General features: G+C 47.4%; 1 protein-coding gene across 16 annotated transcripts in view; it reads right to left on the bottom strand.

The window, feature by feature from the left end:
• The window catches only part of MAP7D3 (MAP7 domain containing 3), a 1137171-nt gene that overhangs the window by 351791 nt on the left and 765535 nt on the right, over positions 1-19845 (bottom strand). The gene's annotated exons all lie outside the window — the stretch shown is intronic.

Below are 19845 nucleotides of genomic sequence, written 5' to 3'. Positions count from 1 at the left end.
GTAGGAATGTGTTAGCTATTAAGAATGCTGTTTTTAGCGTGAGCATGTGCAGTGTAGCTTTGTGAATAGGCTCAAATGGTGCCTTCATCAATTGAATTAGCACTACGTTGAGGTTCCATGCTGGTGCTGGCATTCTGTTCGGAGGTGCGATTCTCTTTGCTCCTTCTAGAAATCTTTTTACTACTTGTGAGGTGAAGAAACTCTTTCCTGTTTCTCCTCTGTGTAAGCCACTATCGCCGCTAAGTGCACCCTTAGGGATGTGTAGCTTCGTTTATTTTGTAGTAGATGCGTTAAGTATTTTAGTACGGTTGATTCCCTTGTAATTTTCCCTTGTAGTTTCTCCCTAATGCACCATTCAGAGAATCTTTTCCACTTTGCTATATAGCACGTTCTAGTGGTAGGTCTCCTTGCCTCCCTCAACACCGCCATTGTGCTTGCTGATAGTTTGAGGTGTGCAAATTCTAGGTCTTCAGGAGCCATGCTACTAGGCTGGGGCTCTCTGGCTCTGGGTGTAGCACCCTTCCTTTCTGCATTGTTAACAGGTCCCTTCTCCTTGGGAATCTGTGTGCTGGTGCTTGTGCCATTCCTACTATCTGTGAGAACCAGGACGGTCTAGCCCACTGAGGTCCTATTAGTATTAGCGTCATGTTGCAGACCCTGCATTTGTTGAGTACCCTGTGTATCAGTGGTATCGGGGGAAAAGCATATGCAAATGTCTTTGACCAACTTATCCATAGCGCATTCCCTTGGGAGCGATGGTCTGGTTGTCTGGATGCGAAGCATTGGCATTGTGGTGTGTTGCAAATAGGTCTATTTGCGGTGTACCCCATTTCCGGAATAGCTTCTCTATTTCCTGTTGGTTGAGCTCCCATTCGTGGGATGCGGACATCTGCCTGCTGAGTCTGTCTGCTTCCACATTGTCCTTCCCTGGGAGATGTATTGCTAGCAGATCTATTCTTAGTGGAACGGTCCATGCCCAAATTTCTTGTGCTAGCCCTGATAGTGCCCCTAATTGTGGTCCTCCTTGTTTGTTAACGTAGAACATGGTGGTTGTGTTGTCTGTTTGGATCAACACCCTGTTTCCGTACAGCTCCTTCTGAAAGGCTTTTAATGCTAAGAACACTGTAGTTGATGTGTTTGACAGCATCCTGCTGCAACCATAACCTCCTCACCTTCAGTTTGTTCATGTGAGCGCCCCACCCCATCTGGGAGCCGTCTGTTGTGATGGTCACTGTTGGAGTTGGCTGAGTGAATGGCTGCCCCTGTTATATGTTTTCCTTGTTCCACCACGCTATTTCCTGATGCACTGGGTGTGGGACAACCACTAGATCTTCCCAACTCCTGTAACCATTGCTGCTGTATCCATTCCTGGAATGGTCTCATGTGGAGGCGAATATTTGGGACCAGGTGTATGCATGACACCATCATTCCCATTGCCTTGCTCATTGTCCTCACTGTCACAGCTTGCCCCTTGCGGTAAGACGTGTCTCCTTCAGTATTGCAAAAGTTCTCTTTGTGCTGGGGAACACTTTGCCCTGTATGGTGTTGATCTCTGCCCCATAGCATATCTTCACCTGATCCCTGAATGTATGCAGGGTCCTTTGAGGAGTGCTTGTACTTCATTTCTGTCCTCGGGGTGACTGATTAACATACAGCTGGCTCCCTGAAAGCCTCACTGCCCTGGTCCAGCACACTAGGAAGCATGGGCAGGAATGGACTCCTTGTTTGTGTAGGTAACAGAGTCTTCAGGAGAAAACAAGCCGTAGGCTTCTCCTCCACCAACTTCACTCCATATGTCTCTGCAGCATTCTTAACCACCATATTATAGTTCCCTATATCGTCTGGCGGTGAAGGCCTCAAATGGTATGTGTTTACTCCTTCTTCCGGTATTTCGGCATCGAGGTCATGCCACTCTGAGTCTTTCAACTCTGAGTACGCCAAGTCCTGGTAGGTTTGCCGATCCTCCTCGCCTTTGCCCTCGAAGTAATGCAGCGCCTCTTCCTCCTGTTCCTCAACCGGTTCAGGCATTTTGTCGCCCCGTTCGACCTCGGCCGTGGCCTTCGGTGGGATGGTGTACTGGCTCATCCTTTTGTCAAAGTCCTTTGTTCGCTGCAGGATGCTCGCCATTTCGGTTTCGAGCCTCCTCTTCTTCTTCTCCATCTCTTCAACTTGTTTGGCGTCGAGAGTATGAGCGCTCCGCTTAGAGGTCGTCGACGTTGAAGTTAACCCTTCTTTTCTCTGCGTTGAGGTGTCCTTTTCGAGGGCATTCTTCGTCGACCTTGGTTTCTCTTGGGTTTTTGTCGTCTGGGAGTCTTTTTTGAGGGGTCCGCTGGGCTGCTTGTCTTTGGGTGTTTTTGCTTTCGCAGAGTGTTTCGGCGGCAATGCTCCCTTCGAGGACTTCGCTTCACTCTTACGAGTGTCTGTGGGTCGGCGTCTCTCTTACCTCCTCCGATGTTTTCTTTTGGAATTCGAAGACTGTGCAGTCCTCCGGTCCTTCGGCGATGTTGTCCTCCTCTCCACTGGAGAGGCTCAAGTCTCGGAGCGATGGAGGTGGCCCCTGTCTGGTGTAGTTCGCCCTTCTCTGCCTCTCTCTTACTCGGAGGGTCTTCGGGGTGAAAGCCGAGCATGAGTTGCATTTCTCGCTGTTGTGGTCGAGTGGCAGACAGAAGTTGCAGACTGGATGCTGGTCCTTCTGGGCGTATTTGTGGTGGCAATTGTTGCAAAACTTGAAAGGTGTTTTGTTCATCCCCGCGCTCAGGGAGCCCCCTCGGTGCGCATTTTCTGATGAACGTCGAGATCTCGTGAAAAATCCTTCTCCTTCCTCATCTCGGTTACCTGACCTGTAGTCGGGTGTGATTAAAATCTGATTTCGTCGATTTTTCTCTAATTTCCGTTGATTCTCTCTCCAAAACTCTGGAACGCTTCGGTAACAATCCAGACCCAATGATGGTAAAAAGAATCTGAAGATGGCGACCAAAGGTGGGAGCTTCCGGAGGAAGCGCGTCAACGTCACCCAGGACACCAAATAGTATGTCAACACCCACCTGGGCCACGAAAAAAAAACAAAAAACTGAGAAAAAGACTACAATTCCGGACCCGACCACTAGATGGCAGAATAGTGTACAGCATAGTGAACCCAGAAAGATGCACGCTGCAAAACCTATTCAGGTTGTCAGCTCTAACATTCAGAGACCCCACTAGGTGATTGGCAGTGAGCCAGATAGATCCCTTGGCATAATGTTCTTGTTTCCAGGCAAAGAATCCGAAACTTACTCTCTCTTGTTTGCTGATGTACCATATCGCTGTCATGTCAGTCAAGATTGGGACAGATCTACCATGGATGAGAGGATAGGAAAACATTCTGCGCCAGCCAAATCACCAATAGTTATATGAAGAGCCTGTTCTTCCGGAGACCAGAGCCCTCTGACTAGGTGGGATCTCCACCCTAAAGTGGAGGCATCAGTCACCAATGTATTCACGGCTGTAAGAGGAGGAAAGGTCATACCGCATGACAGGTTTGCCTCGTTCCCCCACGACCCACTTCCACTGCAGCGCTATGGCTGATTATGATTAAATCCGCCAGGTTCCCCTTGCACTGTAGCCATTGTCTGCAGAGGCAACACTGCAGGGCCCTCATATGCCAGCGTGCATGCTTTACTAGGAGAATGCCAGAAGCCAGCAAACTAGGAATCTCAGGTCCTGCAGAAGTGGAACGTGCGAGCCTTGCTTGAAGGATGGGACCATTTGCTCAAAGTTGATAATCCTCCAAAGTTGAGGAAAGGTGCAGAGGAGGGTGGTGTTCCCTACTGACCCTATGAATTGGATTCATTGGTGGTTGGGGGGTGTGGGGGGGGAGATCAGGAATTATTTGGGCTTGTTGATTAAAAATGCCAGCTTGAACTGAAGCCAGACTGTAAATAGCATGTGACCACTGTGTGAAGAGAATAAAGCATTTGATAATATAACTAGGGAAGAGACCAATATGTGAAGCACAGAAATCAATTAAAATTTAAACAAGTTCGATTTATTAATAAAAATTACATTCTCAAGAGTTTTTTAAAAAAAACATATTCACTACAATGTTATAAAAAATACACAAAATTATATATGGAAGAAATATTCGTGACACAATTTTACAAAAAAATGCTTAAAACATAGGTGGCAAACAATACAATTTATCATATTGATAATGTAATTTTTATTAATAAATCGAACTTGTTTAAATTTTAATTGATTTCTGTGCTTCACATATTGGTCTCTTCCCTAGTTATATTATCAAATGCTTTATTCTCTTCACACATTGTTCATTTCCCTGTATTACAAATCTAGTATTTGAACAGGGGGTCCTTGTTGTTCACATTGAATAGCATGTGACCACCCCAGGCAAACCGGCTATGATCAGATACTCGTCCATGTATGGTAATATTGGGATTCCCAACCTTCTGAGATGGACGGAAGTAGCATCCTTGGCCGTTTTCCTGTTCTAGCACCAACTCTACAGTTCCTTTCTGTAAGAGTTCTGCCACCTCCTGCTGCAGAATGATGAGGTTGTTGGGGCTAGGAGATGAGGGTAGGTGTGGGGTTGAACCTCATGGAAAGGGAGGGTGTAGCTCTTTCTAGTATGAAGGACCCACTCAAACGAAATAATTGCATTTCAGGTCATCAGAATGAAGAATGTTTCCCTTCCAAAGGCTATAGGTGGGGCTCATAAGAAAACTAAGACTGCTTTCTTGGGGGAGCAAGAAAGAAGGACAAAGAAGGAAGATGCTTTCTGGATGCATCCATGGCCTTTCCCCCAGCTTTACACATGTACTTACAGATCGGCTGATTTTTAGGCTGTTGCGACTGAGGTTGGTGGAATTGTCACGGTCAAAAGGAGAAAATCCTTGAAAGTGACCAAACTGTTGATAATCCCTCTGGTGTTGAGGCTGCTGGAGAATGAGAAACCTGGTAGTTACTTTGCGGTCTTTAAAATGTTCGGAGGCCGCATCAGCTGTGTCTCAAAATATTCTAGCGTCGTCGAATGGTAGATCTAGAAGATTGACCGGTACATTGCTGGAGAATTCAGACGTCTCAAGCCAGGCATGGAGTCAGATGGCAATCAAATTGCCCATTCCTCTAGCCATGGAGTCCAGGGTGTCCAGTCCAGAATTAACAGTATGCTTGGATGCATTCACAACTTTCAGGAGAAAGAGAGCTCCAGATTTGCAACAAAGGCGGGGGAAAACGGACATTGAGGCGATGAGGTAGGAGCCATATTGCTTCGGTGACATCACATGACACCATTTTCGAGGTCGATACAAAGCCAGCATCCCCTACCAGCAACGTGAGATTTGTGATGTTTCCGGATTCAGTCTGACACCTGGGATTATTCTACAGGTGAGGAAACTTCAAGAAGAAGTATCCATCAGGACGAAAATCCACTGTAGGAGATCTGTTGGTTTACCAATCCCTATAAGGAATGGACATATTTCATTTAATAATGCAGGTGGCATTGGCAGTGTGGAGTGCAAGGTGCCCAAAAGCAAAAATAGTTCATCTCAGAGTCTGATGGTCTTTGGTTTGAGGAAGTAAAAAGACGCAAAGGCCACAATGTTGTGTTCAGATACCAGACACCACATTCAGATGTCACATTAGATATCTTACTGTGGCACCTGCATCGATTTTTACCCTAAAACCTTTGGAAGAAAAATTTGAGCTAATTCCAGTCTAATTACTGAGAAATTTAGTCAGTGAGACACCAAAAGAGCAATCTGAACCCACAAAGATGAGAAGAAAAAAACAGGCGCTAATGCCAACTGGTCCAAAATGGTCAATTTACTTACCTTCAGCAACGATCCTTCAGGTGGGTGCTCTAACCGTAGATTATTTACATTAGAATATCCCCTAGGTGCCAGACAAGACCTGTAGATTTATTTATAGTAGCGCTCCCCTGAACAACTAGGTGGTGCAAAGTGACTCCACATTGGCCCTGAAGCTGATGTATGTTTCTTATCAATTTGCTTTTCGTTCCCTCGGACATGGTGTCACGTACCTGTATTCTGAACGGAGTTTCCACAGGAGCAGACAAACTTTCCTCAATCGCCTACTCCACTACTGCGAGCAAGTAGATACTCACAAATAGTAGAGAGGGGAAAGGGGATTGGGATGAGAAAAGAGACTGCCACTGGATTAGTTCCGGTATTGGCTGGTACTACTCTTTTGGTAGGTGCCTGCAAAATGTAACTTACTGTAACACATTCACAATAAATTACTCTATAACGCTACTACTTCTACCAACTCCAAGTTACCTGTCTGTATCCCAGTGGTTGCCACTCTTTGATTGAATTATAAGGTATCTGAACTGTCACCTTCTGTGTTATGTGATGTCCTATCTTTCAGGTAGGAGTTCTGCAACACAAAAGCTCATAACATCTAACGTAAATCAGAAACAATGTAATAAGGATATCTCTACTATATATATACCTGTATGTTTTTAAAGTATCCTCCTGACTGTTCTAATTCAGTTAGTATGTCTCATATATAGTTGTCTAATTCTTTTCCTGGTGTTCTCTTCTTTATTATAGGAGCCAGACTGCAGTTCGAAAAAGTTGGTAAGTACAATTATATATATATACACACACACACATATATATATATATGTATATATATATATATATACACACACACACACACACACACACACATATATATATATATATATATATATATAAAATCATATCTACTTGGTGCTCCTTAATTCTGTGTCTTTTTTCTTGTGAGGACGTTTCCAAACGCTGTTATCTATTCACTCCCTTACTCTTGAAATGCTCAGTTATCCACTAATTTAAGTCTCTCAAACGCTGAACTTCTCTCCTACACTCCTTGGGCTTAGTCACTCTGGTAAGCTGGATACGCTCTACTCTTAATTGAACTCCAAAATATTATTTAAACTCTAGACTTGCCGCTGTCTTAATGACTATGGTAACTTACTTGTTGTTGCCAAAACAAGACGTGTCTTTCTCAAATACTTTGACTGAAATCTTCTCTCAGTAGACAGGGATAACAACGAATATCTCTCCAAACCAGACTTCTCAACAGGATAAAAGGCGCGTTGAAGAAGCGTGTTCAAAAAGGATATCGAATTTCAAGTGTGGGCCTGAAATTCCATAAGCGGCAGCCGGACTAACAAACGCTGCCATCTCATAGAAAACTTCAGTTGAAGTGCGCCACGCTCATTGAGCACAAGCGTGAACACAGCTAAGATTGCAACGCGGGGAAAACACTAGAACGGTAACCCGCGCTGCAAATAGGGGTGGCCATTTTGGGTTGTAGCGGCTGCACTGGGAACAACATTTGCAGCCACAACAGGAGAAGGCTCAAGGAGATGGCTCTTCAATGTCTTCTGTTTTGGAACCCAAACCTCTTATTATTGGCACAAGGCTTTCCCGGTACTTTAGAAACTTGAACCTGACCATTCATGACACATGGAGCGTGAACAATTGTTCTAAAAGTGTGATAAATTCTAACTTGAGACCTTTTTAAGATATTTGAAGAGGCCACTATACATAACGGGGACGTTTAAAATCCACAATTGGAGATGTAAATTGTGTAAATTTGGGTGGTTATTCCTGTCCTTTTGCTGAGACACGTGATCCTTAATTGGTAGAGTGATCAGAGGACAGATGCTCATGCCTAGGAGTTCTGGCTACTACACCACTCCTGGCCCTGTTTGGAGTCACTAGGATGATTTGGGCTGGTCACGCTTGATCTTCAGAATGTGGGGCTTGAGAGGCAGTGGTGGGAAGACATAATGGAGTCCTTTGCAGCATTCCAGTCATAAAGCGTTGGGTAATGAGTGCTCTTTCAGAAACTCCATAGCGCAGAATGGATGACATGGTGCATTTCTTGATGGTGGCAAAAACATCTGGCCAGTGCTCCCCCCACGGGTGGAAGACGTACTGTGCCACATCGGTATGCAGAGCTCACTTGTGCTCTTTCTTACGTCATCTGCTTAGTTTATCAGCTCTGGTATTCAGAGACCTCACCAGCTGATTGCCAATCAGGAAGACTCCAACCACCTCCAGAGGCCCAAAGCCTCCTGTCACAGGACCCCAGTCCGCCCTGCTAGATGCAGTATCACATAGTGGATGGTGGTGTTCATAAGAAACTGCACCAGCTTCCCTTTGATAGATAGCAAAAAGGCTTTCAGTGACAGAGGAATGACCAACTGATTGAATTAGAGCCGACCTTCGGCTGGATACCTGTCCATGGATCTCCACCTTTCCCCTTATAGACCCCCTCAACACAGCAGTGATAGATCTGCCACCACTGTCAAGTCTGGGTGAGTAAAAGAGAGGGTCACATACAAGACCATTTGCGTACGGTCAGCAACCACTACTGATCATGAGCAGTCTTCTCCAAGTCCTGGATGATTTCAGAAAGGCTGCATTGATGCTGGGCCCAATGGAACTTCAAGTTCCAAACCATGCATGTGCCACCTGGCATAGTTGAGAAGGAGGACGTATGAGGCTTAGAGGCCAATATGTCTCAGACACCTTCACCATAATCCAGGAGCCAGCTTGAAACTTCAGGATCGTAGCTCAAATGTCTGGGAATCGTTTAGGTGGAGGGAAAGCTCTGATCACACCTTTATCCAGGACTGCCCTAATGAATGGAAGCCTTTACATAACAGACAGGTAGGACTTCAGCTCATTGATATTGAACCCCAACGACATTGCGGACACCCGAGGGTTGCTGGTAAGGGTAAAACTGAAAACCCTCCTAACCCACCTTGAATCGCAGGACTGGTATATGAAAATACAGGCACTGCAAACCTAAGGACACCATCCAGTCATGCAGGACAAGGACTCATAGGGTCTAGGCAAATAGTTTGCATTTGTCATTCTGTGAGAAGACATTTAGGGGTAGAAGTCTTGGATAGGGCTGATGTCCTGCCCTTTTATGGGACGAGGAAATAGTGAGAGTAACAACCTCACCAATCTTGGAGTCTGGTACTATAAGGCACCCTTCAAAAACTAACACACATATACCTTGTAGTAGAATGAAAAAAATTTCTCCGAAAACCTTTTCTGGTGTAGGAGAAATGTTGGGAGTTGTGGAGAGAAGCACAAGTTACTACTTGTGTAACGATATATCTGTAAGAGACATTAGTTCGTGATAGACTCCTTACCTTAGAATATCCCCAGGCGTCAGACTGGATCCGGAAACTTTTGCGTAGCAGTACCCTTGCGCGTCGGTAGGCGTCGTCTGTGGCTCCGCGTCCGTCGTCGGCGCCATGATGACGTCGTTGGAGTACTTAGACGCCGCCTCCGCGTGCGGATGTCAGTTCTTAGACAGCTTTTCCGCACCAGAAACGCAGAGCTATGCCAAAAACCAACACTGGTGCCATTGAAACTAGGGCCCTGAAAGGGGATGACCTTAACCCTAGATATCGGTTAGCAGAACGGGGAGGATGGGTGGGCCGGTAAGGAATCTATCACTAACCAATGTCTCTTACAGATATATCGTTACACAAGTAGTAACTTGTGCATCTGAAAGAGACACGTTAGTGATAGATTCCTTACCTTAGAATAGATACCTCAGCAATACCAACCCCGGTGGTGGGTTTGCGAACCAATAATCACACCAGAAAGTCCTGGAGGACGGAACGGCCAAAGAAGCCATCCCTTCGGACTTGGCTAACCAGGCAGTAGTGTCTTGCGAACGTGTGCAGCGAGGCCCACGTAGCTGCCTGACAGATGTCCTGCAAGGGCACACCTCGGCCCAATGCAGTTGTAGTCGCTGTGGCTCGAGTGGAATGAGCCCTCAGGCCAACAGGGGGTTCCTTCTTTGCCAAGGAGTAACACGCCTGGATACACAAGATCATCCACTGTGAGATGGTCCGCTTGTGTACCGCTTTCCCCTTCTTAGCGCCCACGTAACCAACAAAGAGTTGGTCATCCACCCGGAACTGGCGTGTGCGATCCAGATGGAACGAGAGCGCACGTTTTGAGTCCAGACGGTGGAGCCTCTCTTCCTCTCTCGAGGGATGCGGAGGCGGAAAGAAGGTGGGCAAGGTAATGGATTGCCCAATGTGGAAGGCCGTGACCACCTTGGGTAGGAAAGAAGGTCTTGTCTTTAACACAACTTTGTCCGGATGGACTGAAAGGAAAGGAGGTTTACAGGATAGAGCCTGGAGCTCACTCACTCTCCTGGCAGAGGGATGGCTACCAGGAAGGCAGTCTTCAAAGTGAGAAGGCGAAGAGGACAGTTGTGAAGTGGCTCGAAGGGAGCGCACATTAGAAATGTAAGGACCAAGTTCAAGTCCCACTGAGGCATCACAAAGGGAACAGGTGGAAACGTGTGTGTGATGCCTTTCAGAAACCTATTTACAATTGGGGACTTGAACAAAGATGGTTGATCAGGCAGCCTTAGGAAGGCTGAAAGGGCAGAAAGATAGCCTTGATAGTGCCCAGAGCAGAGCCCTGCTGGGCAAGAGAAAGAAGGAAGAGAAGAACCTCGGAAAGAGGGGCAGAGAGAGGATCCACAGCCTTTGCTGTGCACCATGCCACAAATCTGTTCCACCTGCAGGTGTATACCGACTTTGTGGAGGGACGCCAGGCTGCCAGAATGATGTCAACAAAAAATCAAAAGAGGGAAGCGTAGAGGTTGAGATAGAATCACCCTCCTGAACAGTTCATCTAAACATTAGGATTCTATCAATGTGTGGAGGTGCAAGATATTTTTAGGGATTTTTACAAAAATTTAATTGGAGTGAAGTGATAGACTCTCTCTTAGAGATGGAAAGATGAGAGCACATGTGCTTGTTTAAAATACCCCTCACACACTAAAAAAATCCGTTAGTGTCATGCTTCATCATAGGGGTCTTCCCGTCCCTATAACGGGGCGGGGCGTGCTACGACCAGACGGACTACGCGGGAGCACTATAAATGTGACAGAGCTATGTGTAGGTGTAGTGATGAAAAGTGGAGTGTAGGGATCTAACTAGTGAGTGCAAAAAATATAAAAAATTAAAAATTCCCTGGCTAGTAGAACAAATACACTTTATTGGAGTCTCTGGCTGGGAATGTTAAAAAGGGGATGTAGGTAGAGCAATTACTGACTACCAAGTCGACATGTTTCATAGGCAGTCCCCTGCTGCCTACTCATCAGGACCAAATCGTGATCCCTACTGTGAATAGCTCAGTTCTAAAGAAGTAGGCCTACTGTCCTACAAATATACCGGCAAAAATAAGCTGGATATTTGTGCCTCAGGGCATGAGCTGGCCCGGGTGAAGCAAGGCATCAAAAAATAAGTGCCAAAAAAACGGTGACCCTTGGTCTCTGTAAAGGAAAAGGAGGAAAACGAGGGAGAAAGCACAGACATATTCATGTCATTACTGCTGGTCATGAAATGTGCATCGTTGATACGCTTTGATATTCACAACCATAGCCAGTTTGGTAGAATTCGTAATGCTAGGTACAATTACCTTCACCGCAGGTTTGAATATATTAATCAAAATGCACCTCTTGTTGTTGGACAGAGTGTACGTCATATTGACCAGAACCATCCAAATGGACGTGGTTCATTCATAACCCATCATACATACATTAGTGGCTCAACACATTCATACAAACGATCCCAAAAGCATCAAAAAGGACATAAATATTTCGTATTTTTTCAAGATCGATATTCTAGACACAGTATATCGTATTTTCTCAGCATAATTATTCTAGAAACAATGCCAGTGTAGATGGTCACAAAATACACTTGTTATATACATACTTTTTGGTAGTTCTCTCAGTGCCCCATGAGCTGGCAGGAGGAGGGAGATTAGCGCGGTCTACTGAAAAACAAATGTGGCCGCCCCCACTGTTAGATGTGGTTCGTTCGTTTCCTGACAGTGAAATGGCCCAGTAACCCGTTTATTAAAGACTCGGGGTCTGAGTCTATCACTTACGTTACCGGCTCGAGCGATTCGCCTGGCATTCCTCCCGTCCGAGCTCCGAGGATAGGTAGTCGCTCGTCTGCCGGTGGAGTTATATTGTGCCTTCCGTCATGCTCATTGTTACACGGAGAGACGCCCAAAATGAACACTAGAATGGGCAAATCCAAGATGGCCGCCGCAAAACGGCTCAATGTGAGGATTATGACCGATAGTCTTTTTTCGCTTTCTGTCGCCAGCGTGAGGGACCCGGATTAACTTAATGCAACTAAATACAAATTGTATACTCGTGCTATGCCTCATTATTAAATACTATGCCTCATTGTTAAATGTTTTACTCTTTGGTGTTCACAGGTCAGACAGAAAAAAAAAAAAAAACTAAATGTAATGTATTATCACATTCACAGGACACCTCATTGTTGATGCTTGTTAATTGGTGTTCCAAGGTCAAAAAAAAAAATAATAAAATATAAAATAAAATGTAGTGAATAATCACAGTTTCAGGAAACAAAATGTTGTCACTCTGATTGTCATGGGTCAAATTTGTCATTCAGCTGGTGGGTTTTTTTTGCGCAGGGTCCAGTGTTATTGCATTCCTGCTAGATTGGTGTAGCCCAAGGGTCACAGGAATCAGCTCGCAGATTACCCAAAAAGACAGATAGATTCATTATGTATCTATTGCATGAGGATAAACGGATGAGGTTCACACCTATCCCCAAGGAAAGGCATTGTTCCAGAGTTCATGTATGTTGATTACATCAGGTTGGGATACTGGCTTCAGAAAGACCAGGGGTCACAGCTGTCCCCAGGGTATGTCATCGTTCAGTCCCTTTTTATGGGACTGAATGCGAAACACCCATCTCTGTTCTTTTTCCAGGAGGTACCTCTCGTTGTTCACTAGCTCAACTACAGTCCAAGATATTTCGCCAGGTTTATGGTTCATCTCTAGGTAGTGATTCGTGAGTTTCGTGCTGGTCTTCTTGCATTTGATGGTGCTCTTGTGTTCACCTATCCTGACTTTCACTGCCCTGCTCGTCATACCTATATACTCCAATCCGCAGGGGCATATGATTAGATAGACCACATTGGTACTATTGCAGTTGCTGAAGCCCCTTTGCTCCCAGGTTGTTCCGTCACTAAAGGTCAGATTATTGCTTTTCTTCGTGAGACAACATACTTTACAGTTTCCGCATGGATGATGGCCATGTAGAAAGTCGGGATTCTTCTGTACAGAATTGCTGTTTGCTTTTGGTCTGGTGTGGACTAAGGCATCCCTTATGCTCTGTGCTTTTCTGTGAGAGAACAATGGTTTCGGTATTTGCAACCCACCGCTATTCAGAATTTTCCAATTCCTGTTGATAATCTTGGTCACCTGATTCGAACAGGTATTATAGGTGGTGACACAGATCGGTCTCTTCTCCTCCTCTTTCTGTATTTTTTCTTCCAGAAGGCTCTCCCGGCAATTGTTTTTTGCCCGTTTGTATGCCTGGTCGATGATCTTATCAGGATACCTTCTGGCTTCCAGCTTCTTCTTCAGATCCTTAGACTGCAGTTTGAAGTCTCCAATTTCTGTGCAGTTCCTGCGAAGGCGCAGGAACTGACCATACGGGAGATTGTCCCGCAGATGTCTCGGGTGAAAGCTGTTGTACAAAAGTAAACAGTTCTTCGAGGTGTCCTTGAAATGAGTTGTCGTCCTCAGTCTGCCTTCTTTGGGGAAGATATTCAAATCTAAAAATACCAAGTTACTGTTGGAGGTGGTACTGGTGAACTTTAAGTAGTTGTCTTGCAAGTTCAACCAGCTCAAGAATTGTTTAGAGGTCCTCTCATCTCCATCCCAGATGATCAGGATGTCGTCGATGTATCGTTTCCATACTTTGATATTGTCTCTGAAAGGGTTGTTTGGATGAAGTATTTTAGTCACTTCTAAATGGTGCACATATAAACCAGCTATGCTGGGAGCAAATGTGCTTCCCATACTACAACCGTGTTTTTGTAGATAGAGGGTACCTTTGTGCTCAAAGAAGTTCTCTCTAAGGGCTAGGGAACAGCATTCCATCACCACGTTACGTGGTGTTTGGTATTCCCAGAAGTCCTCAAAAAGGACGTCTTCCACAATCTCTAGGGTAGCATGATGTGGCAGGCTGGTGTAGAGACTCTCTACGTCACAGCTGATCAGTAATTGGTTGTCGGGATCAAAGGTGATGTTTTCTAATAAGTTCAGGACATCCTTCGTGTCCCTGAGATATGTTGACGTTTTTTGAACAATCGGTCTGAGGAAAGCATCTGCAAACCTCGACAGAGGTTCCAACACTGACCCAATACCAGATACGATAGGTCGTCCTGGGGGGTTCTGTAAGTTCTTGTGTATCTTAGGGAGTGTGTACAGATACGGGGTCCTGGGGTTCTTTTGACACAAGAATTCTCCCTCCTTCTTGGTGATCCAGCCGTGTGTCACAGCTTCCTCTACCATTGTGCTAATTTTTGTTGCTATCCTCTGTGTTGGATCCGTGTGGAGAATTTCGTAGTTTCTTTCATCTTCCAACAGTCTCATGCATTCTGCATCGTACTGGCTTGCATTTTGTATGACAGTTGCGCCGCCCTTGTCAGCCGGTTTGATCACTATACGTTTGTTGTTGCTCAACTCCCGTAGTGCCTGTCTTTCTGCATTGGTCGTGTTTTGGAAGGTACTCCTTTCCCGTGGGTTGATGTCTTCAAGTTCTCTCATCACCGACTTTTCGAAAGTTAATAATTCGATTGGTAGAGTGTTATTCATCGGTGTGAACGTAGATTTTGGTCTAAGTTTGGTATCACCAGGTTCAATCTCATCTTTTTTGTCTTTGAAGAAGACTTGCAACTTAAGACGTCGCATGAACTCCTGGACTTCCTTGCATAGATGAAACTTGTCCATGTTAGCAGTGGGTACATACCCCAAGCCTTTCTCCAGTACTGCTTTCTGTGCTTCCGTGAGTTCACAGTCAGAGAGGTTTACCACCAGACTTACTTCTGGCTCTTTTTGGCGCCTGTCATGCTTCTCGTGGCTACCCGTGGGGTTTCTTCCTCTCCTGTGTTCCAGTGTACGGAGGTACCCCTCCGGTTTCTTCCTCTCGTCTGTCCCTGGCGCCCCCCTAAAAAAGGCGCCGATTGGTCGAAGTAGCCATAATCCTGTTGTTGATACCCCCATACGGGAAAAGGGCCTTGTGGGTGTTGAAAAGGGGGTTGTGGACCGAATTGTGGTTGTTGCGGATATACCATATGGGGTTGAAAATTATTCCACCCTCTGGGACCCCGGTAATTGGATCTACGAAAGTTCCTCCTTCCTCCTTGAGGTCTTGGGCTCTTATTGCGACTTGAGTTCGATCCGCTTGAACCCGAGTCTGATGATTCATCATCTGTGATTTCATTTGTTGATTTGTAATCATCCTTTATGTAGGGGTAGACCCTCTCTTTGGACCACCGGCTGTTGTCTTTTTTTAGTTTCTCATATTTGCTGTTCTTCAGGGTGGTTTCGAAATCATTGAGGGATTTATTCATCTCTTCAAGAAATTTTTTCAAATCTGCTGGGGATTTGTAACTTTTTAGGCGAACTTCAATGGCTTGTATTTCTACTTTCAGTTCGGTTGCCAACCTACTAGCAGTTTTTATGATTAGCACAATCCAATCACGGGTACATCTCCATGAGATCTTGGACCAGTCAATTTTGAACGTCTTATCGTGCAAGAAAATAAAAGGTTCGTTACGGACTACAAGGCCTGCTGGGGCTGTGTTAGCCTGGAGATACTCGGTCATCAGCAGGCCATGAATGGCGGTCTTTATTGGTGTCCTATGTATTATGCTGAGAAAATACGATATACTGTGTCTAGAATATCGATCTTGAAAAAATACGAAATATTTATGTCCTTTTTGATGCTTTTGGGATCGTTTGTATGAATGTGTTGAGCCACTAATGTATGTATGATGGGTTATGAATGAACCACGTCCATTTGGATGGTTCTGGTCAATATGACGTACACTCTGTCCAACAACAAGAGGTGCATTTTGATTAATATATTCAAACCTGCGGTGAAGGTAATTGTACCTAGCATTACGAATTCTACCAAACTGGCTATGGTTGTGAATATCAAAGCGTATCAACGATGCACATTTCATGACCAGCAGTAATGACATGAATATGTCTGTGCTTTCTCCCTCGTTTTCCTCCTTTTCCTTTACAGAGACCAAGGGTCACCGTTTTTTTGGCACTTATTTTTTGATGCCTTGCTTCACCCGGGCCAGCTCATGCCCTGAGGCACAAATATCCAGCTTATTTTTGCCGGTATATTTGTAGGACAGTAGGCCTACTTCTTTAGAACTGAGCTATTCACAGTAGGGATCACGATTTGGTCTTGATGAGTAGGCAGCAGGGGACTGCCTATGAAACATGTCGACTTGGTAGTCAGTAATTGCTCTACCTACATCCCCTTTTTAACATTCCCAGCCAGAGACTCCAATAAAGTGTATTTGTTCTACTAGCCAGGGAATTTTTAATTTTTTATATTTTTTGCACTCACTAGTTAGATCCCTACACTCCACTTTTCATCACTACACCTACACATAGCTCTGTCACATTTATAGTGCTCCCGCGTAGTCCGTCTGGTCGTAGCACGCCCCGCCCCGTTATAGGGACGGGAAGACCCCTATGATGAAGCATGACACTAACGGATTTTTTTAGTGTGTGAGGGGTATTTTAAACAAGCACATGTGCTCTCATCTTTCCATCTCTAAGAGAGAGTCTATCACTTCACTCCAATTAAATTTTTGTAAAAATCCCTAAAAATATCTTGCACCTCCACACATTGATAGAATCCTAATGTTTAGATGCCAGAATGATGTTACAGACTTCAGGAGGCAAGTCAAATGGCCTCAACTGTCGCCGCTCAATCTCCAAGCATGGAGGTGGAGACTGGACAGGTTCGGGTGGAGGACCGTCCCCTGTTGCTGCGACAGAAGGTCCTCCTGAAGAGGCAGACGAACCGGGGATCGACTGACATACTGAGTAGCTCGGGATACCAGTACCTTCGTGCCCAGTCCGGAGCCACAAGGATGACTTCTGCTCGGTCGTGCCTGATCTTCTTCAGCACTCTGGGCAGAAGTGGTATAGGCGGAAAGGCGTACAACAGACCGCAACTCCACTCGCGCCGAAAAGCGTCTCCGAGCGAGTGCCGCCTTGGAAATTCCAACGCGCAGAACTGATGACATTGCGCGTTCTCTTCGGTGGTGAATAGATCTAACCAAGGCTCTCCCCACTGCAGAAAGAGACCTTGCGCCACCTCAGAGTTCAGACGCCATTCGTGATCCATCATGCACCGGCGGCAGAGTTCGTCCGCCCTGGCGTTCAGAGAACCTGCCAGGTGTTGAACCACCAGAGTCACGCCCTGATGTTCCAGCCACTGCCGGAGGCGTAGAGCCTCCTGGCAGAGGATCCATGACCCTACCCCGCCCTGTTTCTAGCAGTACCACATGGCGGTGGTGTTGTCCATGAACACCTGCACTACACTCCCTCAGACAGAGGGGAGGAATGCCTTCAGTGCTAGACGAATCGCCCGCCGGGGACTCCGCCGGAGACCAGAGGCCTCTGATCTCCGCCTCTCCCATGTGGCCTCCCCAGCCCTGGAGGGACGCGCCCGTCACAACAACGTGCTCCGGGTGGGGAAGGGAGAGGGATCTGCCGCTGACCCAATCGCGGTCCGTGAGTCACCACTGCAGCTGTCTTGCAGTGCCCTCCGAGATCAGGACATGGTCGGAAAGGTTACCCTGATGCTGGGCCCACTGAAACTTCAGGTCCCACTGCAGAGCCCGCATCCGCCAACGGGCGTGATGCACCAGAAGGATGCAGGAAGCCATCAGCCCCAGAAGTCGCAGTGTCAACCTGACCGAAACCCGGGCTAGAGGCTGGAAGATTGGAATCAGAGCCTGTATATCCCGAACCTGCTGTTCGGGTGGGTAAACCCGAAACTGCGCCGAGTCGAAAACCGCTCCGATGAAAAGGAGCTTCTAAGAGGGGCAGAGGTGTGACTTCGGCACATTGATGGAGAACGCCAGCTGGTGCAAGAGGTCTGCCGTCGTCTGGAGGTGGCTGACGACTGTCTGGGGCGAGCCCGCCTTCAACAACCAGTCGTCGAGGTAAGGGAAGACTGAAACCCCTACCCTGCGCAGATGAGCTGCGACCACCGCCATCACCTTCCTGAACACCCGTGGGGCGCTGGTAAGGCCGAAGGGGAGCACGGTAAACTGAAAGTGCTCATGGCCTACCGTGAACCGCAGGTAACGCCGGTGGGCCGGCAGGACGGCTATGTGGAAATAGGCGTCCTGCAAGTCCAACGCTACCATCCAGTCTCCTGGGTCCAGGGCAGCTAAAACCTGAGCCAGAGTCAGCATCTTGAACTTCTCCTTCCGGAGGAAGCCGTTGACGTTCCGTAGGTCCAAGATAGGGCGTAGGCCCCCTTTGCCCTTCTTGGGTACCAGAAAGTAGTGGGAGTAGCAACCACGTTCTACTCCTGGCCCAGGAACGCGCTCGATGGGCCCCTTGGCCAAGAGGGCCGAAACTTCCTCCTGCAGAAGCCGCAAGTGATCCCCCGATACGCGGTGGTATTGCAGTGGCATGGCTTGAGGGGTCGTCTCGAAGGGGAGGGAGTAGCCCCTCCGGACGATCTGCAGCACCCACCTGTCCGGAGTGACAGTGCGCCAGTGAGAGTGGTGATGGCGAACCCTGCCCTCCCACTGGCGTCACATGGGCTGAGAAGCACGGACTAGGAGTGTTTAGAGGCGGATGCTGCGGGGGAAGGTGTGGACTGGCCTCGCCGTTGTCCCCGGCCGCCTCCACCGCGATTTCCACGGCCGCCACCGCGCTGGATGGTAGTCTGCGGCGTGTGGCGTGCAGCACGTGTGGGGGCGCCCCTTCCTTGGCCACGAAAGGAGCGAAAGGCACCCATTTGCTGGCGCGGGGCCGAGAGGCCCAAGGACTTGGCCGTAGCCCTGGAGTCCTTAAAGCGCTCAAGCACATGGTCTGCCTTGTCGCCAAAAAGGTGACGGCCATCGAACGGCATGTCCATCAGAGTGTTTTGGACATCTGCCGAAAAGTTGGCGGACCTCAACCAGGCGTGACGTCTCACCCCCACGGTCATTGCCATCGCTCTGCCTAGCGAGTCGGTGGTATCCAGCCCACACCGAATAGAATATTTGGCTGCATCTCGGCCCTCCACAAGGGCTTGGCCCGTACCTCCAACGGACACTCTGGCAGCACTTCTGCAACCGTCTCCCACAGAGAGTGAGTGTAGCGGCCCAAGAGGCATGCGGTGTTGGAAGACCGCAGTCCCAAACTAAGGGAGGAGAATATTTTCCTTCCATAATTCTCATACCTCTTGGATTCCCTGTCCGGCAAAGCCGACGGGAATGCGGTCTGGGAATTGGAGGCCTGGATGACCAGACTCTCGGGGGTGGGGTGGGTGGACAGGAAACATGGGTCGCCCGGGGCCGGGCGGTGGCGTCTGGCCACGTTCCTATCTACGGGCGAACCCGTAGCGGGCCTGGACCAAGTGCCCAAAAGAACGTCGGTCAAGGCCTCATTAAAGGGCAGCAGAGGCTCGGCCGAGCAGGACTGCAGTTTAAGGACCTCAGTGAGGAGGTTAGTCCTCACGGCCGCGACGGGGAGCTCAAGGCCCAAGGCCTTGGCAGCCCTCATCAACACCACACTATATGTTGCCCCCTCCTCCGAAGCCACGGTAGGAGGGGAGACAAAACCAGTGTCTGGAGAGGTCTCCAGGCCACTGGCCTCCCCAAGTTCCCCTGTCCAGTCCTCTCGTGACTGACACTCACGGGTCAGAGGGTACTCAGATCCCTCCCAATCCTCCTCATCACCCATCTCCTGATACTCAGGGTTCTC

The sequence above is a fragment of the Lissotriton vulgaris genome, chromosome 4_1, assembly GCF_964263255.1.
Source record: "Lissotriton vulgaris chromosome 4_1, aLisVul1.2, whole genome shotgun sequence".
NCBI classification, from domain to species: domain Eukaryota; kingdom Metazoa; phylum Chordata; class Amphibia; order Caudata; family Salamandridae; genus Lissotriton; species Lissotriton vulgaris.
The sequence above is the reverse complement of the archived record's forward strand: the minus strand, read 5'-3'. Positions and strand labels throughout refer to the sequence as shown.